The sequence below is a fragment of the Chrysemys picta genome, chromosome 10, assembly GCF_011386835.1.
Source record: "Chrysemys picta bellii isolate R12L10 chromosome 10, ASM1138683v2, whole genome shotgun sequence".
Lineage (NCBI taxonomy): Eukaryota > Metazoa > Chordata > Testudines > Emydidae > Chrysemys > Chrysemys picta.
This window is the reverse complement of record NC_088800.1, coordinates 41,060,729-41,085,588: the sequence shown is the minus strand read 5'-3', so window position 1 is coordinate 41,085,588 and position 24,860 is coordinate 41,060,729. Positions and strand designations below refer to the sequence as shown.

At 48.6% G+C, this 24,860-nt stretch overlaps 1 long non-coding RNA gene across 1 annotated transcript; it reads left to right on the top strand.

The window, feature by feature from the left end:
* The first annotated feature begins 761 nt into the window (after window positions 1-761).
* LOC135973975 (uncharacterized) lies at window positions 762-10,547 on the top strand. The gene is made up of 2 exons (XR_010591099.1): window positions 762-4,406; window positions 8,797-10,547. It is a non-coding gene; the product is annotated as an uncharacterized LOC135973975 (long non-coding RNA).
* Window positions 10,548-24,860: the final 14,313 nt, after the last annotated feature.

The window sequence follows — 24,860 nt, the reverse complement described above, 5'->3', positions numbered from 1 at the left end:
TGCCCCTCTGTTCCTGGAGAGTTTTGCCTGGGCTTGTTTTAAGCCATGAGGACACATTTTCAGCCTCATAACTATATTCATGAAATTATAATCTATAACATCACTATAACAACAGTGCTTGGTGCATCATGAACCTTCCAAAGACACCCGACATGACAACTTTGCATTGGATACCACAGTACCGTATTATAAGGATGAACATGGGGGTGCAGGGTGTTCCCCCGAGATACAGAGTGTCACACAGGGAAAGAATTATGTGAGCGATACCCAGATAAGCCCAGTATGTGAGAACCAGCCAGCCAAGCAGCTGAGAGAGTGAATACTTGGTGCCACCTCAGAGCCCTGGCCCTCCCCACCCAATGTCCCATCTCCAGCCCTAGCTATCCCTGATGCTTCAGAGGAAGGAGATTAAAAACAAAACCCTCCCAGCATGCATGGGGGGACGGGAGAAACCCTTTGGCCATTCCTCCCAGTGGCTGATGGAAACCCTGAAGCACGAGCATTAGGAACATAAGCCATAAACCGGAAGTGGGGGCGCACTGCTGTAAGCAGCGGGTGAACGAGCTCCCCCTTGACATCTCGTGGATTTACATGAACACACCGACTCTGCCTAGGTATCCAGTAGACACAGCTGTGATGCCAAAGTGATCAATTTTGGCTGGTGGTGGGTTACAAATCACTTTAGTGTGGAGTGCAGGGGTAATGAGTGTTGTTATTTTTATTGTACCAGGAAAGGGCAGCAGAACTGTGCTTAGCCTGTCCTGATGGCGGGGGGGGGGGGGGTGTCAATTGAATTCATTAAGCAGGGGGTAGGGAAGCCAAATCCCAGTGAAAGGAGATAGAGAGTAGGGTGTTCCTACCTGCTGGTTTGGGTTTTGCCTAAAAGTCCTATTTGACTCACTTCCTCTTCATGGTTTAAAAGATGAACTTGATTAGACTCCCTTGAGAGTCTTTGTTTTAGTAAGCAAAATTCTGGATCTTCGCTGACCAAGGACAACAGGTGTGAATGGGGCGCAGTGGAGGGAGTGGGAAGTTAAAGGGATGGTCGTTGTTGTATTTTAATGCCGCAAGGTGAGAGACTGAGGCGAAGGACACTGCCTGATGTACTCTGGGCTGGGTGCTTTGCTCACATGTTTTTGGAGTATGGTTGCTGTGTGTTCCCAAATGAAGTGGGGTTCCGCAGGGGTCTCTTTTGGGATCGGCTCTGTTCAATATCTTCATTAACGACTTAGATATTGGCATAGAAAGTATGCTTATTAAGTTTGCAGATGATACCAAACTGGGAGGGATTGCAACTGCTTTGGAGGACAGGGTCATAATTCAAAATGATCTGGACAAATTGGAGAAATGGTCTGAGTTAAACAGGATGAAGTTTAACAAAGACAAATGCAAAGTGCTCCACTTAGGAAGAAAAAATCAGTTTCACACATACAGAATGGGAAGAGACTGTCTAGGAAGGAGTACGGCAGAAAGGGATCTAGGGGTTATAGTGGACCACAAGCTAAATGTGAGTCAACAGTGTGATGCTGTTGCAAAAAAAGCAAACATGATTCTGAGATGTATTAACAGGTGTGTTGTGAGCAAGACACGAGAAGTCATTCTTTCGCTCTACTCTGCTCTGGTTAGGCCTCAGTTAGAGTATTGTGTCCAGTTCTGGGCACCGCATTTCAAGAAAGATGTGGAGAAATTGGAAAGGGTCCAAAGAAGAGCAACAAGAATGATTAAAGGTCTTGAGAACATGACCTATGAAGGAAGGCTGAAAGAATTGGGTTTGTTTAGTTTGGAAAAGAGAAGACTGAGGCCTGGTCTACACTAGGAGGTTATGTCGAATTTAGCAGCGTTAAATCGAATTAACCCTGCACCCGTCCACACAACGAAGCTATTTAGTTCGACATAGAGGTCTCTTAAATTCGATTTCTGTACTCCTCCCAAACGAGGGGAGTAGCGCTAAATTCGACATAGCCATGTCGAATTAGGGTAGGTGTGGATGGAAATCGACGCTAATAGCTCCGGGAGCTATCCCACAGTGCACCACTCTGTTGACGCTCTGGACAGCAGTCCGAGCTCGGATGCTCTGACCAGCCACACAGGAAAAGCTCCGGGAAAATTTGAATTCCTTTTCCTGTCTGGGCAGTTTGAATCTCATTTCCTGTTTGGACATCGTGGCGAGCTCAGCAGCACTGGCAACGATGCAGAGTTCTCCAGCAGAGGTGACCATGCAATCTCAGAATAGAAAGAGGGCCCCAGCATGGACTGATCGGGAAGTCTTGGATCTGATTGCTATGTGGGGCGATGAGTCCGTGCTTTCGGAGCTGCGATCGAAAAGACGGAATGCAAAGATCTACAAGAAGATCTCAAAAGCCATGACAGAGAGAGGATACTGCCGGGATGCAACGCAGTGCCGCGTGAAAATCAAGGAGCTGAGACAAGCGTACCAGAAGACCAAAGAGTCAAACGGATGCTCCGGATCGCAGCCCCAGACATGCCGTTTCTACGAGGCACTGCATTCCATTCTAGGTGCGGCCGCCACCACTACCCCACCACTGACCGTGGACTCTGAGGATGGGATATTGTCGATGGCCGCTTCCTCGGAGATGTTAGCGGACGGGGAAGATGAGGAAGGTGAGGAGGAGGAGGAGGCAGTCGACAGCGCTTACAACGCTGATTTCCCAGACAGCCAGGATCTCTTTATCACCCTCACAGAGATCCCCTACCAACCATCCCCAGGCATTAACCCAGACCCTGAATCAGGGGAAGGATCAGTCAGTAAGTGTTTTAAACATGTAAACATTTATTTTGAACAGAACAGGAATATTAACAATGGGTTTTTCATGATTTGTTTGCCCTAGGCGCTTAACGTTTTAGTCCTTGGCAGTGCAACTACTGCAAAAGAATTTAACAATGTCTGGTTTATCATGATTAGTTTGCCCTAGGCGCTCCACTTTTTAGTCCTTGCCAGTGCAGCTACTGGAAAAGAAGGTCTATATGTCCAGGGATAGAGCTGAAATCCTCATGGGACATCTCCACGAAGCTCTCCTGGAGGTAATTGGAAAGCCTTTACATGAGGTTCCTGGGGAGAGCGGCCTTATTGTGTCCTCCGTGGTAGGAAACTTTTCCTCGCCAGGCTATCATCAAATACTCTGGGATCATTGCCTTGCAGAGCATGGTTTTTGCTGGCTTTCACGCAGCATGTGTTCTTTCTCGGTCTCAGAAATTCTCAGCAGAGTGATGTCACTCATGGTGACCTGCTTAGAATTAGGGGAATGTTACTGTTGGTGTCACTAGGCATAGCTACCAGGTAACTCAGGAGAGTGGAAGGCCAAAAGTGCCGATGAAGCTCTTCCGCTCTGGGCCAACCTGAACCACAGAACCCCATCGTGTGAACTCTCACCTACTTTCATGCTAATTGCCTTAATGTTGAAGCAGACTATGTATTGGTCAGCTTTTCTAGCAGATGGCTGCAGTTTCACTCACACTAGCAGAAATAGTAGAGATAAAGAAGCGAGGGAAGGGAGGGGGTAGTTAGTTTGCAGGCGTCTAAACCCAAGGTCACAGATATGCATAAGACTGGGAAAGTTTTCTCACAAGCTTATGTAGAGCTTATTGTAACTGTTGTCTGAAAGGGAGGGGTAAGGGGGAAAAGCCAGACAAAGAGATGTATGCAAACAGTTTGGAGTATAAAAGGTAAGATTTGTTTGTATTTGTGGCACTTGATTTGAGACATGCTGGTCTCCTAGTGCCATTTCAGAGCTCTGAAATAAACTTGGCTTGCTTTCTCCCCTCGGTGTCTTTATTGGGGCCAAGCACATCGGGCAACGAACCACTGTTGTCCCCTCGAGCCCTTTGGGCTGGCAACAGTTTTGGCGTCCCTGGGTGGGCTCGAGGCTGAAATTTAGCCTTGCCCGGATCCTTCCTGGCGGCCGACGGATTACGACGATGACCGACGCCCAGAGCTCACCGGTGACTTCATCGGGGGCCTCAGCGGAGATGTGATTTGATCGACCCCGGAGGGCACAATGGTGCAACGCACACAGACAGTGGAGAAGCAGCTGCGGGCGACGGTGGGGAACTGGTCCCATGGATAGGGCGACGGTGCAGAACCAGACCCTTGGATAAGGAAGGAACAGTCCAGTGCGGACTTTATCTGTTGTGACCTGGGGACGCCCAGAGTCTCCCTATGGGGCAGGAACAGAGTACAGCCAGCAGGGTACAGTGGACACCCTTAGAATGCATTCTGGGGAACTGGAAAGTGTTTGGATCTGACCAGTTGATTGAAAGTAAATTGAAGAGGTTCTGTACAGTTGATTGGCCTCAGTATCAGCTGGAGTGCCAAGAAAGGTGGCCACCGGAAGGATCACTCAATTACAATACGATCCTTCAGTTGCTTTTGTTTTGTCAGAGAACAGGTAAATGGAATGAACATCTCTATACGTATACGTTTATGGTGTTAAGAAATAGGACTGATATTTTGCTCAAGTGCCATTTGACTCCGACAGGCTCGGTAGTAACGGCTGCTAAACCCCAGGACCCTCCCACTGTTAATGCCAGAATCGGTGTCCCCTTCGGCTCCTCCACCCCCACAGGCTTCAGAGAGTACCCCCCCAGTGGGATTGTATCCGTTGATTACTGAGAGTGTGGTAGCTCGTCCAGGAACACAGGATCGTGCAGCCCAGATAGTGTCTGTATATTCGCATGTACCTTTTAACCCTGTACATCTAGCTGCTTTTAAGGCAGAGGCAGGAGAATTTTCAACGAATCCAAGCAAGTTCATTTCTATCTTTGAAGGGTGTCTAGCTAGCCATAAGCCTGACTGGGATGACTGTAATATACTTATGAGAACCTTGTTGTCTGAAGTGGAGCGGATCCAGGTTATAGCCAAAGCCAGTGAGGAGGCACAGAAAAGGCATGATGAGGATAGAGAAGGCAAGCCCTTGCCGGACGTCGCTGTCCCCCTAGTGGACCCCCGGTGGAATCCGAATGAGGAGGGGGATTTGAGGCTGCTTACCTCCTATAAGGAACTGCTTATGCATGGTCTCCGACACTCAGCTGTCAGGCATAACAATTGGGCTAAGCCTTATGAACTAATCCAGGACTCGAAAGAAAGTCCAGGGGCTTTCCTGCAGCGTATTCGGGATACCATCAGGCAAACTACTAGTGCAAACCCAGATGATCAGGCAACTGAGGCAATTATAAAGGGTATCTTCACCAGCCATGCGGCCCCTGATGTTAAAAGGAAATTGCAGAAAAAGGAGGATTTAATGGGAATGTCTATGGCTCAGATTTTGGAGATTGCAAACAGGGCTTATAGCCTTAGAGAGGGAGAGAAGGAAAAAAGGCAAGTGAAAATGATGGTAGCAGCGGTGCAAGCCGGCAGCAAAGAAAGGCCACAGAAAGGTGGAAGGGGCCGGGGAATGAGAGGCCGTGGATGTGGGCGCCCTGGTCCCCAGGAAAGGCGCCTGGGTCGCAACCAGTGTGCCATATGCCGAAAGGAGGGACACTGGAAAAATGAATGCCCTGAAAGGGAAGGTACTCCTATGATGGCAGCGGAGGATCGAGATTAGGGGTGTCAGGGGAGATGGACCATCCTACCCCCGGAACCCCGAGTAAATGTGCGGGTGGGAGATGCGGATATAGACTTTTTAATAGACTCTGGAGCTGCACGGACCGCTGTAAACAAACCCCTGAAGCTCACTGTGGCAGGCTCCCTCACTGTGGTGGGTGCCACAGGGAAAGGAACCAAGTGCCCAGTAGATGCCCCAGCGGAATGTGCCTTGGGAAACAGAACTGTATCACACAAGCTGGTTTACCTCCCTGATTGTCCAACACCACTACTAGGACGGGACCTGCTTTGTCGCTTAGGTGCCACCCTGCATTTCACTCAAGATGATATAACCCTCACCTTACCCCTGAGAATGCCTGGATAATGACCCTTGCAGTCGAACCCTCAGCTATGCAAGCCCCAGAGTGGAGTGAGTGGAAAAAGCAGGTTTTTCCTCTAGTTTGGGCATCGGGGTCCCAGGGAAAGCAAACGGTCAAACCCCTGTGCATATTAAGCTCCTCCCAGGAAAAAGCCCAGTGCGGATCAAACAGTATCCGATTAAAAGGGAAGCCAGAGAGGGACTACAAGAGACTATAGATCGGTTCCTAGAGTGCGGTGTACTACGAGAATGCCAGTCAGCTTGAAACACCCCCATTCTGCCCATACAAAAGCCCAATGGCACATATCGGCTGGTACAGGACCTCAGGGCAGTTAAGACTCTGCACCCCCTGTTCCAAATCCGTATACACTGTTGGCCTCTATAGGGGGGCATACGCATTTCTCAGTCTAGATTTAAAAGATGCTTTCTTCACGATTCCAGTTGATACCCAGTCTCAGGAGATATTCTCCTTCGAATGGGAAGACAAACGAAGGGTTAAAAAGCAGCTTTGCTGGACAGTATTGGCTCAAGGATTTAAAAATTCCCCCACTCTGTTCGGCCAGGCTTTGGCCAGAGACTTGGAGGAGTGGGATAATTCAGACAGAGCCCTCCTGCTGCAATATGTAGATGACTTGTTAATTGCTGCTGTGGGTCTAATCCCTTGTCTCAGAGCTACTGTGAGCCTCCTAAACTTTATTGGACTGCGAGGATACCGGGTATCACAAAGCAAAGCCCAAATTGCTCTTTCAGAGGTTCAATATCTGGGATTTCACATCAGGCAGGGAGAGAGACAGCTCTCAAACGAAAGGAAGGAGGCTATCTGCCAAGTTCCCATCCCCAGCAACCGTAAATGGCTTAGGGCATTTCTGGGCATGGCAGGTTTTTGCAGAATATGGATTCCAGAGTTTGGACTGTGGGCTAAACCTCTGTATGACTGTGTTAAGGGAGCGGATCATGACCCCTTTCACTGGTCCCCAGAAGCGGACAGGGCATTTAAAATCTTCAAAAGGAAGCTGATGGAAGCACCAGCCCTAGGTCTGCCGGATCTATCTAAGCCGTTCCAACTGTATGTGCATGAACGAAAAGGGGTAGCTTTGGGAATGCTTACCCAGCTATTAGGTGCCTGGAAACGTCCTGTGGCATACTTCTCTAAACAACTGGATCAAGTTTCAAAGGGATGGCCAGCCTGTTTGAGGGCGGTCACAGCTACTGCTCTAGTGCTTGGGGAAGCTGAAAAACTGACACTGGGAGGAACTGTGCAAGTGTATGTTCCCCATATGGTCTGAGCCTTGCTGGACACTAAGGGTGGTCTTTGGCTCACACAGGCTCGGGTTGCTCGGTACCAGGCGAAGCTGTTAGAAAATCCTGAAGTCACCCTGCAGATCTGTCCCTCCCTTAATCCAGCTACACTGCTACCAGAGACAGAAAAGCAGGAACATGACTGTCTGGAAATCATAGATGCCCACTACTCTAGCCGCCCAGATTTAACAGATCAGCCACTCCCAAATGCTGACTTGGAATGGTATACAGATGGAAGTAGTACTGTTGTGGATGGGCAAAGGAGGGCTGGTTATGCTGTTGTGTCTCTTCATGATACCATGGAAGCTGAGAGTTTACCTGCCCAGCTTGCTGAACTAGTGGCCCTGACTCGTGCACTCGAGCTGGCAAAAGACAAACGGGTTAATATCTTTACTGACTCAAAGTATGCTTTTGGGGTATTGCATGCTCACGCTGGTTTGTGGAAGCAAAGGGGAATGCTAACAGCCCAAGGTTCTCCGGTCAAGTATGGGTCTCAAATTCTCTGGCTTTTAGAAGCAGTACAACTCCCCTCAGCAGTAGCAGTGGTGCATTGCAAAGCCCATCAAAGGGAAGATCAAGATGTAACCAAGGGCAATGCCAGAGCAGACAGAGAAGCTAAGCGCGCTGCTACCCTGAAATCACCAACTGAGGAGAATGCCCAAATGCATGCCCTCATCCCATCAGTAGGTGAGCTTGCAGCCCCTCAGTACTCCCAAGAGGACAGAAACCTGGCTGACAGTCTCCGTCTCCAGGAAAAGGAGGGATGGCTTTATTCCACAGAGTGAAAAATCCTCCTGCCCAAAGGCCTAATCTGACCAGTGTTGCAGAAACTGCATCAAACCACACACGCAGGCAGAGAGGCTCTTACCCAGCTTATGAATAAATATTTTCTAACCTCTGGACTTAAACCCCTAACATCACAGGTACAAGCTGAATGTTTAATCTGCCAAAAGAATAACCCTCGACCAGGAGTAGCAGTGCCACCAGCCACCCTGGAACCTACCCCAGGCCCAGGATTGGTGTGGCAAATAGACTTTACTGAGTTTCCCAGGATCCAAGGGTACAGGTACCTTCTCGTCTTAGTGGATCGATTCAGTGGATGGTCTGAAGCCTTCCCATGTCGCAACAACACTGCCAAAACAGTGGCTCTTAAGTTTGTCAAGGAAATCATTCCTCGCTTCGGCCTTCCCCAGTGGATGGAATCTGACAATGGAACACACTTCACATCTCAAATTGTTCAAAAGATATCAAGTGCTCTGCAAATCCCCTGGAAACTCCACACACCCTGGCGACCACAAGCCAGTGGAGTAGTGGAACGCACAAATCAGACACTCAAGCGACACCTCTCAAAGGTCTGTCAGGAGGCCTCTCTTAAGTGGCCTGACGCCTTGCCCCTTGTGTTACTTCGTATTCGTGCTCTCCCTAAGGGTAGGATAGGGCTTAGTCCCTTCGAGATTATGTTTGGAAGGGCATGGCCTATGAATGGTACCCCAGTTCTGGCAGGGGAATGGGAAGTGGGGTGTGGTTTCTTGTCTCAGTACATGTGCTCTCTGTCTGCTGCTCTTTCTTCTCTTCACAGGTACACCAAAGATTCACAGCCTCTTCTGCTGGATACTCCGGTCCACTCCCTGCAGCCTGGTGACTCCGTTCTTGTGCGGACCTGGAAGGACGAGCCTCTCCAAGAGAAGTGGAAGGAACCCCACACCGTCCTGCTTGTCACCCATACAGCGGCAAAGGTCGAAGGACACAAGAACTGGATTCATCACTCTTGACTGAAAGCAGTGCCCACTCCTAAACAGTGGACTGTCCAACCTGCTAAGAAAGCTTCCAGCAACGATTTGGGACTTATGCTGTTATTCAAAAGACAGTAAGGGTCACTGGGAATGCGTTGTAATCTTTCTGAACAGCCACAGCATACTCCCCGCGAGAACCCTGAGCATTGGTTTTATTTTCTCACAGAAGGCTGACCTGGTCTATGTATTTGGTTTTGTTATTTTTTGACTTGTTTAGTGTCAACAATTCTTATTATCTTCTGGGTATTTGGGTTTGTGGTACTAATGCCTACAAATGGCTTCCTAATGGTTGGCATGGTAGCTGTTACAAAGGCTATCTTGCTCCTCCCCTCCGCGTTCTACCTAAGGCTCCCTCAGGTCGTCCCAGGTACTATCGGTCCTTGAGAGCTACCCTAGAACCCATCAGTGAAGGAGATAGGTTTGAAATGATATCCCTCCCTTCCTATGGGGTGAGACTGCTAACCCAACTCTACAGAAGACTGTCTAAATTTCTCACCCAGTTTGCCAATGATACCCTAGCCATAGAGAAAAGCATAAGTTCTGAGCTTTACCAACTCCGATTATTATCCCTGCAGAATCGTCAGGCCCTAGATTATGTGTTAGCCTCACGGGGCGGGGTCTGTGCCCTTATTGGAGAAGAGTGTTGTACCTATGTCCCAGAGTTTTCACAGGACATTAACAAGCACATCTTGTCAGCTGAACGGGCCTTTAACCAGTGGAAGGCCCAGGAAAGAGAACCCACTATTTTGAATTCCCTTTGGGGTTGGATACCTGGTTTAGGGGAACTAGGAGGTATAGGGGGAAGCATTGTTCGCATCGTGCTCACAGATGTGGTGATATGTTTTGTTCTTTTTCTTTTGCTCATTTGCTGTAAAGTGCTCATATGTAAGATTTGTACCTCCCATACCCCAGAAGTTCCCTTATACCCTCTCATTGATAATCCTGATTGCATGGAGCTTAATCGCATTTTGTCGTTAGAGTATGAGAAAACTCTGACAAAGGTTTGTTGAGTGTTCTCAAAGGAGGGATTGTTGGTGTCACTAGGCATAGCTACCAGGTAACTCGGGAGAGTGGAAGGCCAAAAGTGCCGATGAAGCTCTTCTGCTCTGGGCCTACCTGAACCACAGAACCCCATCGTGTGAACTCTCACCTACTTTCATGCTAATTGCCTTAATGCTGAAGCAGACTATGTAATGGTCAGCTTTTCTAGCAGATGGCTGCAGTTTCACTCACACTAGCAGAAATAGTAGAGATAAAGAAGCGAGGGAAGGGAGGGGGTAGTTAGTTTGCAGGCGTCTAAACCCAAGGTCACAGATATGCATAAGACTGGGAAAGTTTTCTCACAAGCTTATGTAGAGCTTATTGTAACTGTTGTCTGAAAGGGAGGGGTAAGGGGGAAAAGCCAGACAAAGAGATGTATGCAAACAGTTTGGAGTATAAAAGGTAAAATTTGTTTGTATTTGTGGCACTTGATTTGAGACATGCTGGTCTCCTAGTGCCATTTCAGAGCTCTGAAATAAACTTGGCTTGCTTTCTCCCCTCGGTGTCTTTATTGGAGAAGCACACCGGGCAACGAACCACTGTTGTCCCCTCGAGCCCTTTGGGCTGGCAACATTACTATTGGGACTGCTTGCCTGTTCCTTTACAAAACTGTCACCGGCGGTTTACCGCCACGTGGTGGAGGCGGGAGAGGGGCAGCATACAGGGATCTTTCCCGGGGACAGCCGCGAGGGGGTGGGACAGGGGCAGAGTTCATGCTTGCCGGATTGCTGGCAGCAGGAACTGCCCAACGATGGGAGCATTGCTTTGAACGTGAAAGGAGGGCACTGCTCTAATTTAAGTTTTAAGCAGCCAAAAGTCTACGGCTTACCATGTCAGCCTACTACCCGAATTCCGCTGTCCTGCCCCGCTTGTCTGATCTCCACTGCAAGACCCCACACACTGAATGCGAAGGCCGAAAATTCGACCTTGGCCTGAGTGCGCATGTGATAGGTGCTGTGCATAGTCTTGTTCACAGAGAAAGACTAAGTTCATTGTTCACAAAAAACTATCTTTGTGAGGAATTCACTCCCTTTTTCCCATCCCACATCTGCGACTGGCTCCCGACCTACCCTGGCATCCCCCTCGCAGAGGCTGGCGCAGATTAGGCGGAGAAAGAAAAGGACACGGGACGACATGTTCTCAGAACTTATGGGCTGCTCCCGAGCTGATGTGGCACAGCAGACCCAGTGGAAGGAGAAGATGTCGCAATACCAGCGAGCACACAGCGAACGGGAGGAGAGGTGGCGGCAGGAAGACCAGCAGGCGACTCAAACGCTGCTTGGACTAATGAGGGAGCAAACGGACACGCTCCGGCGCCTTGTGCATGTTCTGCAGGACTGGAGGCAGGAGGACAGAGCCCCGCTGCAGTCTCTCTCTAACTGCCCTCCCCCGCTGTTGCCGGCACAGAGTGCCCGAGGACAGCAACAGCGGGTTCGTTGCCCGGTGTGCTTCGCGTCAATAAACACACCAGGTGGAGAAGCAAACAAAGTTTATTTGAGATCTCAAAGCAGTGCAAGGAGACTGGCACGTCTCAAATCAAGCACACCAACAGAAACAGCTTTTCTTCTTTTATACATTTTGCAGTTAAGCCTCATCCCCCTCCCCTTCCCCCTCTAGCCCTCCCTTTCTCCCCCCCATTCCTCCCTCTACCCCTCCCATCCCTGGTAATAGTTACTAAGCAAATAACGATTACATTTAAGCAGTTAAGTCATTCTTGGCAGCTATAAGCCTAGCTTGTTAGTAACTTCTTTAAACCATTATCTTGTCCTTTTTCCCTTCAGCCAGAAACATGCAGGCCTCATTATTACCGCTTGATACCGGTGTGAGCAGATATCCTAGATAGCAGCTCCCATACCACCGATGCGGTAGCCACTTATAGACAGAAATTCCGCAAATGTAAAAGGAGTGGCCATTTCCTACCAAGCCATTATAACCGCTACTCCATCTATTTGTTTCTTTGTCATTAAACGTTGCGAACCGGACAGTAGAGTTGGATTTGCCATTAACATAGACAGGGACAGAAGCATCACTGTCAGGGGATAAATAATACTGACAGGTGCTATTTCCAGCGGACCAGGTGTGATTGCTGGACTTGAACTGTCGATAGCACACCAACCCGGGGGCCACTGACCGCAGCCTAATAGGGGAAGGGATCTGCATTGAGTTGGCCCGTGGCTCCCAGGGGTCGTCCCTCAATGCATACTGGGATTCAATGGTACAGTTTTGCGACAAGGGGGTACCCGAGGTATTTCTTCCCCTACTGAACCATCCCCAACAGATATCTGACCAATTTTGGGGAACCGCCCTCCAGGGTAACCCTGCTGCGTGGTGCGGGACTTGGGAGCATACCTAGCAGTTAGAGAGGTTGAATTCTTGGGCAAAGCAAACCTTCAAGGACTCATATGTGTTTGTTTCCAAGTTAGTAGGGATTCCTTTCCATCCCGCATGTGCTGGGGGGAAACGGGAGGTAACGAGAGGAGTGTCCCTATGGCAAAGAGTACCACTGTGGCAGACCCTGGACCTGTTTCCATGCTGGGCAGGTGACCCTAGGGCCTAACAATTACAATTCCCCAAATAACAATTACCCACAAAATAACAATTACCAATAGTAGGCAGATTAAAAACAAAAAGGACCAGGCCACCAGGTTAGGCCGGCCCTGTGAGAGTAAACACAACCAACGCTTAGAGTTTTCGCGGGGAGTGTGCTGCGACTGTCCAAAGAGACCACAGGGCATTCCCAGAAGATCTTATTGTTTTTTTGAATAACAGTTTAAGTCCCAGGTCGTCGCTGGTAGTCCTTTTCCGTAGGCTGGACGGTCCACCGTTCAGGAGAGGGCACTGCCTTCAGATGGGAGTGATGAATCCAGTTCTTGTGTCCCTCGACCTTTGCTGCTGTGTGGGAGACCAGCAGGATGGTGTGGGGTCCCTTCCACTTCTCTTGGAGAGGCTCATCCTTCCAGGTCCAAACGAGTACGGAGTCACCTGGCTGCAAGGAGTGGATCGGGGCATCCAGCGGGAGAGGCTGCAAATCTTTGGTATACCTGTGGAGAGAACAAAGAACAGCAGACAGAGAGCAATGTACTGAGATAAGAAACCACAGCCTACCTCCCACTCCCCTGCCAGAACCGGTGTACCGTTCATAGGCCATGCCCTTCCAAACATAATCTCGAAGGGACTGAGCCCTAACCTGCCCTTTGGGAGAGCGCGAATGCGGAGCAAAACAAGAGGTAGAGCATCAGGCCACTTAAGGGAAGCCTCTTGACAGACCTTTGAGAGGTGCCGCTTAAGTGTCTGATTTGTGCGTTCCATTACTACAATGTAGATCAATCTCTGATAATTTTCATATGACTTTACATTGTGCCTCTTCATATAACCTTGTGGTGGGTCTACCCACGTGTGACCTCTGTTTTCATGGGACTTTGTATCAAAGCCTCATTTAAAAACTTTGCATTGCCCTTGGTATAATATTATAGCCCCTAAGGATAGAATAAGATAGAAGAAAAATTTCTTTTTGCTAGCAGTAGAACAAGAGCTCTCCCCCCCCCCCTTCTTAATCAATTGCCCTGTTGAATGAATGAGGTGTGGATGAACAAGGCATGGAAGGCAGCACCTCCAGACAGCCTCAACTGTTGGAGAGGGGCTGGGAGCCAGACCCAAGGACAATAAAACGTGTCAAGTGGGCTCATTAAAGACAAGCAGACATACCGACGGCCTCGGGGGTTAGAAGCAAGCACCTTCTTTTGGAAACACCCTCTTTGCAGCATTGGGACAACACTCAAAAGAAAGCAGCACAAAGGACCAATGGACACAGACACAGAGTTTGAATCTGGTCTAGATTTGCATAAGAGGAAAGCTGCTATAAAAGTGAGGTGTCTTGCAGAGGACCCCGGGTCTCGTCTTGTCAACATGGGAGCATCGATCCGGATCGGCAGAAGCCCGGCTCCACCCCCTCCCCCATCTAACTCACCTGGCCAGTGAAGTTAAGGGGAGCAACTAATTGGTAACAACAAGACGGAGTGTGTTTGTGTGTGTGTGTGTGAGTGTAAGTGTAATATATTATATGCATATAATACAGTGTTAATGAATACATGTATTACTAATAAATGTGGCGTTTTGCCTTATTCCCCCTGAAAAGATCCTGTGCAGTACTTTAAGTACAACACCACTGGCCTGTGATCGCCATGGAGTGTTGAGCTTCCAGGGGATTTGCAGGGCATCCGATATCTTCTGAACAACTTGAGATGTGAAGTGTATTCCGTTGTCAGATTCCATCCACTGTGGGAGTCCGAAGCGGGGAATGATCTCCTTGACAAATTTAAGAGCCACCGTTTTGGCATTGTTGTTATGACATGGGAAGGCTTTAGGCCATCCACTGAATCGATCCACTAAGATGAGAAGGTATCTGAATCCTTGGGTCCGGGGGAACTCAGTAAAATCTATTTGCCAAACTAGTCCTGGGCCTGGGGTAGGCTCCAGAGTGGCTGGTGGCACTGACACTCCTGGTCGAGGGTTGTTCTTTTGGCAGACTAGACATTCAGCCTGTACCTGGGAGGCCAGGGGTCTAAGTCCAGAGGTTAGAAAATATTTATTCATAAGCTGGGTAAGAGCCTCCCTGCCAGCGTATAATTCTTTGTTTCTTCACCAGGGTCAGTTCTTAATGTCTTTTGTAGTCAGGAATTCCTGGACTTTGTGGTTTCAATGAAGCAAGTGTTCCTTTTTCTCTTTTCCTAAAACAGTGTGGTTCAGCATCATACAGGGGAGAGGTTACTAGGACATCACCCTGTCTTTAAATAGGCTTATTATTAGTCGGAGAGTCCTCCCGAGGTGGAGGGGTCTTTTTACAGTGAGAAACCTGGGTTCAGGTGGGCAGTTCTTGGCACTTCACAGCGGTGTTAGTGGTTAACAGGACTCGGAAAGGGCCTTTCCAGTGTGGAGCCAAAGCAGTTTTTCGTTGATGGACTTTACGTAGACTCAGTCTCCTTGTTTCAATGAATGGCAGGGCTGCTAGGGTCATTGGTTAGCACTTCTTTTATGTGTGAGAAAAGAAACCTAACACATTTCATTAATGCCTGGCAGTGTTTTGCAGATCTCATAGTTGCTTGGGCACATTCAGGCCCCCCTTTTCTTGGTTGTCAGCCAAGTCTTAGCTGTGAACAATGTCCTTGGATGGAGTAGGCATCTTATCTTTGGACTGAGCTTGCTAGCTATATTTTTTTCCTCTCAGTTAACTCGTTCTGTTCTTTTTCCTGCTCTCCTTCTTGGGTTCTTTTAACTTACAAAGGAAACTTCCACTCTTCACTCATACACCTTTTCCCAACAATGAACACATACACATTGCTATTATACACCCTTCCAGTAAAATAACTTCTATACAGAGCTTTGGAGCAACAAACCAGGACGAGCACACCCACTTTTGAGGAGTCCAACAAAGTTCAGGAGGCTCAGAGTGGCTTTAAGACAAGGGGTGAGACCCACAGCAGCAATTAACAAGTCATCCACATATTGCAGGAGGAGGACCCTGTCCTCATTGTCCCACTCCAAGTCTCTGGCCAAAGCCTGGCCAAAAAGGGTGGGGGAATTTTTAAATCCCTGGGCCAGCACTGTCCAGCAAAGCTGCTTTTTAACCCTTCTGTTGTCCTCCCACTCGAAGGAGAAAATCTCCTGAGACTGGGTGTTGACCGGAATCGTGAAGAAAGCATCCTTTAAATCTAGGACAGAAAAATGGGTATACTGCCCCCCTATAGAGGCCAACAGTGTATACGGGTTTGGAACAAGGGAGTGCAGAGTCTTAACCCGCTCATTAACTGCCCTCAGGTCCTGAACTACCCAGTATGTGCCATTGGGCTTTCCCATGGGCAGAATGGGGGTGTTCCAAGCTGACTGGCATTCTCGTAGTACACCACACTCTAGGAACTGATCTATAGTCTCCTGCAGTCCCTCTCTGGCTTCCCTCTTGATTGGATACTGTTTGATTTGCACTGGGCTTTTTCCTGGGAGAAGCTGAATACGAACAGGGGTCTGACGGGTTGCCTTCCCTGGGATCCCTGATGCCCAAACTAGAGGAAAAACCTGCTTTTCCCACTGGCTCCATTCTGGGGCTTGCATGGCTGAGGGCTCAGTTGCAAGAGTCATTATCCAGGCATTCTCTGGGGGTAAAGTGAGGGTTATTTCATCTTGAGTGAAATGCAGGGTGGCACCTAAGCGACAAAGCAGGTCCCGTCCTAGTAGAAGTGTTGGACAATCGGGGAAGTAAACCAGTTTGTGAAATAGAGTTCTGTTTCCCAAAGCACATTCCACTGGGGCATATACTGGGCATTTGGTTCCTTTCCCTGTGGCACCCACCACAGTGAGGGACTCTGACACAGGCAGCTGCAGGGATTGGTTTACGGCGGTTCGTGCAGCTCCAGAGTCTATTAAAAAGTCTATGTCAGAATCTCCCACCCTCATGTTTACTCGGGGTTCCAGGGGCAGGATAGTCCGTCTCCCCTGACACCCCTATTCTTGGTCCTCCGCTGCCATCATAGGGGTACCTTCCCTCTCGGGGCACTCATTTTTCCAATGTCCCTCCTTTCAGCATCTGGCACACTGGTTGCGACCCAGACGCCTTTCCTGTGAGCCAGGGCGCCCACGACCACGTCCTCTCATTCCCCGGCCCCTTCCACCTTCCTGGAATTTTCCCCTGCCACCGGTCTGTACTGCTGCAACCATCACTTTCGCTTGCCTTTTTTCCTTTTTTTAGACACAACCTGATTATGCTCCACCTCAGACAGCAGGGTCCACATAAGGACATTACAATCATCCCATTCAGGCTTACAGCTAGCCAGGCACCCTTCAAAGACTGAGATAAACTTGCTTGGGTTCATAGAGAATTCCCCTGCCTGTACCTTAAAGGCTGCTAGGTCCACCGGGTTAAAAGGCACATGGGTGTAAACCTGCATAGTAGTGGCCTGATTCCTATCTGAGCCATGTCTGGACACCACGGTCTCAGTGATCAACGGATAAAATTCCACCGAGGGGGCAATCTCTGGGACCCGAGACACCTTGTCTTTATATGGTGGGGGTGTGATAGCCGAAGGGGACACCGGACCTGCCATTACAGCTGTGTGGGGGTTCTTGGGACTAACAATAGCTACTACCGAACCTGTCGGAATCAAATTACACTTTTGCAAAATATCTAACCTATCTCTTAGCAACATAAACAACTGTACATACATATGTTCATTCCATTTACCCGTTTGCTGACAAAACAGATGCAATTGAAGGATCGTGTTATAATTAAGTGATCCTTCTGGTGGCCACCTTTCCTGGTCCTCTAGCTGATATTGAGGCCAGTCTACTGTACAGAACCTTTTTAATCTACTTTTAGTTATTGGATTTGCACCAAACACTTTCCAATTCACCAGAATGCATTCCAAGGGTGTACACCTTGCCCTGCCTGCAGTACTCTGTCCCTGCCCCGTAGGGAGACACTGGGCGTCCCCAGGTCAAAACAGGTAGACACTGGGCGTCCCCAGGTCAAGACAGATAAAGTCCCCACTGGACTGTTCCTACCTTATCCAAGGGTCCGGTTCTGCACCATCGCCCTATCCATGGGACCGGTTCCCCACCGTTGGCCGCAGCTGCTTCTCCACTACTCGAGCGCGTTGCACCGTTGTGCCCTCCGGGGTCGACCAAACCACATCTTTGCCGAGGCCCCCGGTAAAGTCACCGGTGCGCGCTGGGCGTTGGTCATCGCCACAATCTGTTGACCTCCGAGAGGGGTCCGGGCAAGGCTAAATTTCAGCCTCGAGCCCCACGTTGGGCGCCAAAACTGTTGCCAGCACAGAGTGCCCGAGGCAAAGCAACAGCGTGTTCGTTGCCTGGTGTGCTTCGCGCCAATAAACACACCAGGGGGAGAAAGGGAGGACTAGAGGGGAAGGGGGGGGGGGGTGAGGCTTAACTGCAAAATGTATAAAAGAAGAAAAACTGTTTCTGTTAGTGTGCTTGATCTGAGACATGCCTGTCTCCTAGCACCGCTTTGGGATCCCAAATAAACTTTGTTTGCTTCTCCCCCTGGTGTGTTTATTGGCGCGAAGCACACCGGGCAACGAACCCCGCTGTTGCTTTGCCTCGGGCACTCTGTGCTGGCAACACTATGATCCTGTTCCCATTCCCTGTTCCCATTCCCCCCCTTAGCAAAACATGATCCCAATTCCCCCACCCCGTTCCCATTCCCCCTTACTTCCTGATTGGTTAAGGTATAGCTAAGCAAAACTCAAGTTTTACTATATAGTCTGCAGTCAATCATTTTACTGAAATTTTACTAACCAATTCTAACATACTGTAACACGGTTATTTAACCAAATTATATCCCACTACCTTAATTGGTTTACACCCAACAAAATTAATTATACAGCAAACAGAAACAATTCCAGAACCAGACAGAGACCACGCAAACATACAAAACAATACAGAAGCGAGAATTTCACATCCCAGCTATTGATAAATAAGTTCTTGCCAGACAGGATGCCATTAAACTAAGTTTCCTTTTACATTTTTTAGGCTCTTCCCTTTCTCTGGAGGGGATAGGAATATCAGGACAAGATTGTATTTCTAACAGCCCAATAGCACCTTATTTCAATGTGACTAGTTTGGAATGTAAGGATGTGGCCATACATTTTCCAGTTTATGGCTGCCTCTGCTGCTTAGCCAAAGGCCTTAACCTAAGAACCAGGCCTTAGACTGTCCCCCACACATACAGAGAGTGATTTTGATTCTCTTTTATACCTCTATAACTAGCTAAGTGATAAAAATACACCTAATTTTTTAAAGTATAGGCCTTTGCAGATAGGCTTGAAAATTTATATCCTAACAAAGTGTGTCAGAGACTCCCCTTGGGATAACTAGCCTGGTATATATCAATTTCTTTGTTAAATTGATGAACTCATATAAATGTGCAGCATTCAGCGGGCATAACTGGACACTGCAAGATGGAGGTTCCCAGGGTTGTGTCTGGGGCCGGAGATATTGGCTAGTGTCATTCGGTTGCAAGAAGCTGGGAGCAGCTTACATGCCAGAGGCTGTGCGTGAACAGCCCAGGAGTGGGGGTTCTCACAGCAGAGCAGGGTAAGGCTGGCTCCCAGAGTCAAGGATTGGATAGGCCTAGCAGATCACTGGTCCAGACAACACCAGAGGGGAACATCTCAGTGGCACAGTGAACAGGGTGTATGTGCAGCTTGTTACTCCATATGGAGTTCACACTTTAAGCACTGACATTTGTGATATTAAGTGAGCCTTAAGTGCAGTGGCTAAGAACAGTCAGGAGGAGGTCACAGTTTTGTTATTTTCTGATTGCTTATTCCAGGAAAGGGAAGTAAGAACAGGAAATCAGAAAAATGAGTGAAAGCAGTGAAGCGATTGTGAAGTTGGAGCTTTTTAGGCTGCAAGTTGCAGAAAAGGAGAGAGCGCACCAGAGATGATTGCAACTGGAAGAACTGGAGATAAAAGAAAAAGAAAGTCATCTAGGGAGGAGGCTGCACACAGAAGGGCCATGGAAGAAAAAGAGAGCGAGCGGGAAGAAAGAGAGAGAGAGAGAGAGAGAGAGAGAGAGAGAGTGCGAGCACACACTAACTGGACCTGCTAGAGAAGCAAAACCCCCAACCCCAACAACTCCCATCACTCCAAAAATCCACAAGTGGGAACACTTGTGTCCTGCATACAGTGAGGACGATGATATTGCTGAATATCTGACTACCTTCAAAAGACTGTGCGTAATACATGAAATCCCTGATAAGAGTTTCTACTCTGGTTGTGAAATTAGCTGGTAGAGCTCGAAATGTATTCAATGGAATGCCTATTGAAGATGCTTTAGACTATTGTAAATTTAAAGATACTGTTTTGCGAATTTTTCAGATTACCCCTGAAACATATAGAGTTAAATTTAGGAATCTTAAGAGGGATATTGGTATGAGTAATGGGAAATATGTAAACAAAATGAAAGATTTGTTGGGAAAATGGGTGAGGGGTAAAGAGGTGGCAAGTTTTGAGGGAATGTTGGATATTGTTGCTCAAGAGCATTTCCTAAGCATATGTAAGACTGATGTGAAGCAGTGTCTATGGGACAAAGATGTAAAGTCTGTGGATGAGATGGCGTTTTTAGCTGATGCCTTCAAACAGAAATATGTGTCTATGGAGGGCAGGCCACAGAAAGAGGGGTTTAAAACTGGTGGGAAGGGAGGATCCATTTTGCCCCTGGAAGAGAGAAGGGAGTTGGGAGCCTAAACATTCTCTTACCCAAAAACATTCCTCAAACCTTCATCCCAAATCTCCTGTAAAAGCAGAAGAGCCCAAAAGGTGCTATCAGTGTAATTCCACTGATCAACTGAGGAATAAATGCCCTGTGCTAGGAGGAAGCAGGCAAACAATAGCTCATGTTAGTTCTGCTGTCCTCAACACAGAAACCCCCCAAGCAATTGAAACCTATCATATTGGTTCTGTAAGGTTAGCCTCTGCAGAACCAGATATGGAGCATGTTAAGGCTGTCCAAATAGATGGCAGGGAGTACTTGGGGCAGAGGGTGTCACGGAGTATTGGGGAACTCAGGGCCCTGCACCCCCGGCTTCCTGCGATTCACCATGACTCTCAGCCAGCCAGTAAAGCAGAAGGTTTATTTGGATGACAGGAATACAGTCCAAGACAGGTCTTGCAGGCACAGACAACAGGGCCCCCCCTCAGTTAGGTCCAGCTTGGGGTCCCAGGGCTTCCCAGCCCACCCCCCTTTGGGGGGTCAGAGCCATCTCTCCCTCCCAGCCATCTGACCACCCAGCTTCCAAGACTCTGCCTTCAGCGACCCCTCCCACAGCCTTTGTTCAGTTTCCCGGGCTAAGGTGTCACCTGGCCTCCAACCCCTTCCTGGGTTCTCATGTTACACGCTCAGGTATTCTCCCCCGGGCAGTCTACCATCCCCCAATGCAGACTATCCTAGCCACACTCCCCTGTCAGCATTCACACACCACAGTAAGAACAGTCCCAGTTCATCACAGAGGGGTACAGGGGTTAAGCAGAGTGTGGTCCCAAAGGCCAGTATGCTACCTGGCCAAATGGCAGAGATTGTGGGGGTGGGCAAAAGCAGATTCCTTGTACCACTAGCTAAAGTCCATGTGGTTTGGGAAGGTTTGGAAAGTGTTTTGACTGTGGGGGTAATAGAACACCTCCTAGTCGACCTGCTCCTTTGGTAATGATTTTTTCCATGTAGCTCAGGTTAAAGTATTTGCCTGCAGCAGGAGGGAGTTTTATGCTAGGACCCCTGAGGGAAAGGGTAAGGTCTCAGGAACTGCTGAGAGAATGGGAGAGAGTCTTCTTGATTCTTCTACAGCTGGGGGAAGCCACATGCTTCCAGGTGGGAGAGTGGTTGAGACCAATTCCTGCACTGTAGCTGGAGGCAACACCACATCAGGAAGGGATGGGGGTGTAATGCCTGCCACGGAGAGGACTGTCCAGGTTGTTAGCTGCCAGCAAGTCACAGCTAAACCAGAAGCAAAACCGTCTCTAGGGAGCATAGAGCAATGTATCCCAGAGGAGAGCCAGAGAAGAGGCAGGGGATCCCAGAAACCACTGAGGTGGGTGAGGATTCCTGTGACTCTAACGGGGGAAGCAGTGTGGTTCTACGTATGTGAGGGGCTGAGACTAGCGCCTTTCTAGCAGAAGGCAACATGCCCTCAGGTGTAGGGGCAGGAGAGGTGTTGTCAGTGATTAAGGAAACTGTACCAGTTGTTAGCTGGCAGAGTTCTGCAGATGAACAAGAGATAGAACCCTTCCTAGGGAGCACAGAGAAATGTGTCTTAGGAGGGAGCCCAGAGGAGCAAACTGGGGAAGGAATGGTGGGGGTACAGGAACATCTCCTCACTAGTCACTTGGGGCAGGATGCCCAGGACACTAGGAGGATGGCTAGGTCAGCATCTGTGCACCCCGGCACTCAGCCTGTGACCCAGGGTTTGAAAAGGAACTGAGTAACTGATCTCCTGGAGGGGAGCAGTCACACAGCTGACTTCTCAGGGACAGAGAAAGGGGTGGCAGAGGGTATCTCAGTCCAGGTCCCAGTTTTTCAGGATGCTATTTCTGATAGGTTTTTGGGAAGTAACTGTGTCTCTTTACATCAAGATGCAGCTCCAATGCCTGTGATAACAGAAGAGTTGGGACAACAAAATTGCCACGTGGTAGTTTGCCAGAACACAAATGACCCAACTGACAGGAGCGGAGGGCGTGTTTTCCCCCAGGCTGATGGGAGACAGGCAGTAGTTATGGGAAAGCTACTGGGAAAAGGTGCATCTGATCAAAGGGTAAACACACCTAGCCCAGAGAGCACAGATCACAGCCCTCTAGGGGGCAGGGAAGGACTCAGTGCTGGGAGGGGGAAAACAGAGGGTGACCCCAAAAGGGGAGCTGGATTTTCTACATATGTACAGTACTGGGGTTGGGAGACCGCTCCCCAAAGGGCCAGACAATGTGCAGGATCCCCCTGGACCCTTATCTTGCCAGACCCAGCAATATCAAAATGCCAGAAACATGATTAAATTAAGAGTCCACACAGAAGGGAACACTTGAGGGAAAGAAAAGCCAGTGACTGATTACATGGGAGAGAGTCAAAGGACACCATGGGTAATGAACAAACTAACCTCAAACTAGAACATCTGAACAGAGGGTATGATATCATAAAGATACTTGTAAACACACATCTGAGATAAAAATTTTGGTATTAAGTTTTGGGGGATAAGAATTTTGACATGGATGTTAAACCTTATGATAATGCTACTTTTCAATTAATACCTGTCAACAGTGATGCAAATTGCCAGCACTACTATGATGGGTCTTGCGCTTTCTCTTCTTGGGGGGAGGGGGTTCAGGGCACCATTTCTTGCCCCTGAACTGGGATATTAACTGCCCCACTAGTGTCCTAGAGGAGGGGAGTGGAGAGGGAGGGACCTGGGCCCGCCCTCACTCCAGGTCCCAGCCCAGGGGCCCTAAGGATAGCAGTAAACCACTTGAACTAGCGGTTCCTTCCCCTGGGCTACTTCCCTCTCCTGCCCTTCAGCTTGGGGGGGGCTTCCTACCCTCCCTCTGCACAAGCCAGGTGTCCCTTTACCTATGGTCTTGGTCTTCTTAGCCCACCACAGCACTTCTCCAAACTTCCCTCTGCTTCCCTCCAAACTGCTCTCTGCTCCAACACCAATCCACTGTTTCTACTCCTTCAAACTGTTCTCTGCTCCAACACCAATCCTCTCTGCTCCAACTCCTTCCCCATCTGATTGAAGCAGGGTTTTTTTTTTAATCAGGTGACAGACTTCAGGTGCTCTAATTAATCTATAGCAAACTTTCTTCCCTCTACAGGGAATAAGGCTCCCTTCTAACCCTCTCCTGCTGCCCTCTGGCCATGCTGTATCACAACAGGTTTAAAGCTTATTATAGCAGAGAAACCATAAAAAACCTGGTTTGCTGTGTGTGAATGGGGAAACAGAGGCACACTGCCTCAAGGCCTTAATGGCTGGATGCCAAGACAACTATAACACAAACTGCCTTCGAGCTAGTCAGTGACTAACCATCTTGCAGTAAATAAAGGGGGGAGGTGTGATGCTGTGTACCTCAGGGGAACACCCAGCACCCCCGTGTTCATCCTTGTAAAATGATTGTGTGGTATTCAATGCAAAGTTTGTTATGTCGGATGTCTTCAGAAGGCTCATGATGCACTGAGTATTGTTGTTCTAGTGATGTTATAGTAATTGTTGTTGCAGTAATGTTATAGTAATATTATAGGTTATAATTTCATGTTTATAGTTATGAGGCTGAAAATGTATCCTCATGGCTTAAAATAAGCCCAGGCAAAAACTCTCTAAGAGGAGATGTGCAGTTCACATCTCATCAGGGCATGTACAGGACAAACCCAGCCCAGCTTCACAGGAACAAAGGACACTGGCCTAGGCAGCAACAAAATGATCTGTTGGACTTTCAAGTGAGTCACCTTCCTTCCTTTGGTCAGTTTGGGACTGCAATGAGGTAATGCTCACCTGACTTTGACGGGGGGGGGGCAAAGAAAAGAGGGAAGAAAGGACATGATAAAAGGGAGAGATGTTTGCCATGCTCTTCCTCTCTCTTCCACCTACATCTATAGACACCACCACCAAGCGGCTGAAGTGCTGATCAAAGGGGGGAGCCTGGCTGAGGGGCAACCAGCCAGCCTGTGGTGAGAAGCATCTAAGTTTGTAAGGGCATTGAAAGTGTTAAGATCAACTTAGAATGCGTTTTGCTTTTATTTCATTTGACCAAATCTGACTTGTTGTGCTTTGACTTATAATCACTTAAAATCGATCTTTTGTAGTTAATACATTTGTTTGTTTATTCTACCTGAAGCAGTGTGTTTGGTTTGAAGCGTGTCAGAGACTTCCCTTGGGATAACAAGCCTGGTATATATCAATTTCTTTGTTAAACTGACGAACTCATATAAGCTTGCAGCGTCCAGCAGGCATAACTGGACACTGCAAGACGGAGGTTCCTAGGTTTGAGTCTGGGACCAGAGATATTGGCTAGTGTCTGTGACGGGTTGGATCACAGAAACCCCCTTGGGACCTGCCACCTGATGTGCCAAGACTACCTCTGCTCCTGCTTTCCCTGCCAGCTCGGGAACCCAGCACCCTGTCTTGCTGAGCCAGACACTCCCGTCTGCTCCAACAAAGACTCAGGGTTTGAATTACTTGCCCCAAAACTGCAGGTTTACCTGAAAGCAACTAACAGAAGTGTGCTTGTCTTTAACACCTAGATGCCCAACTCCCAGTGGGGT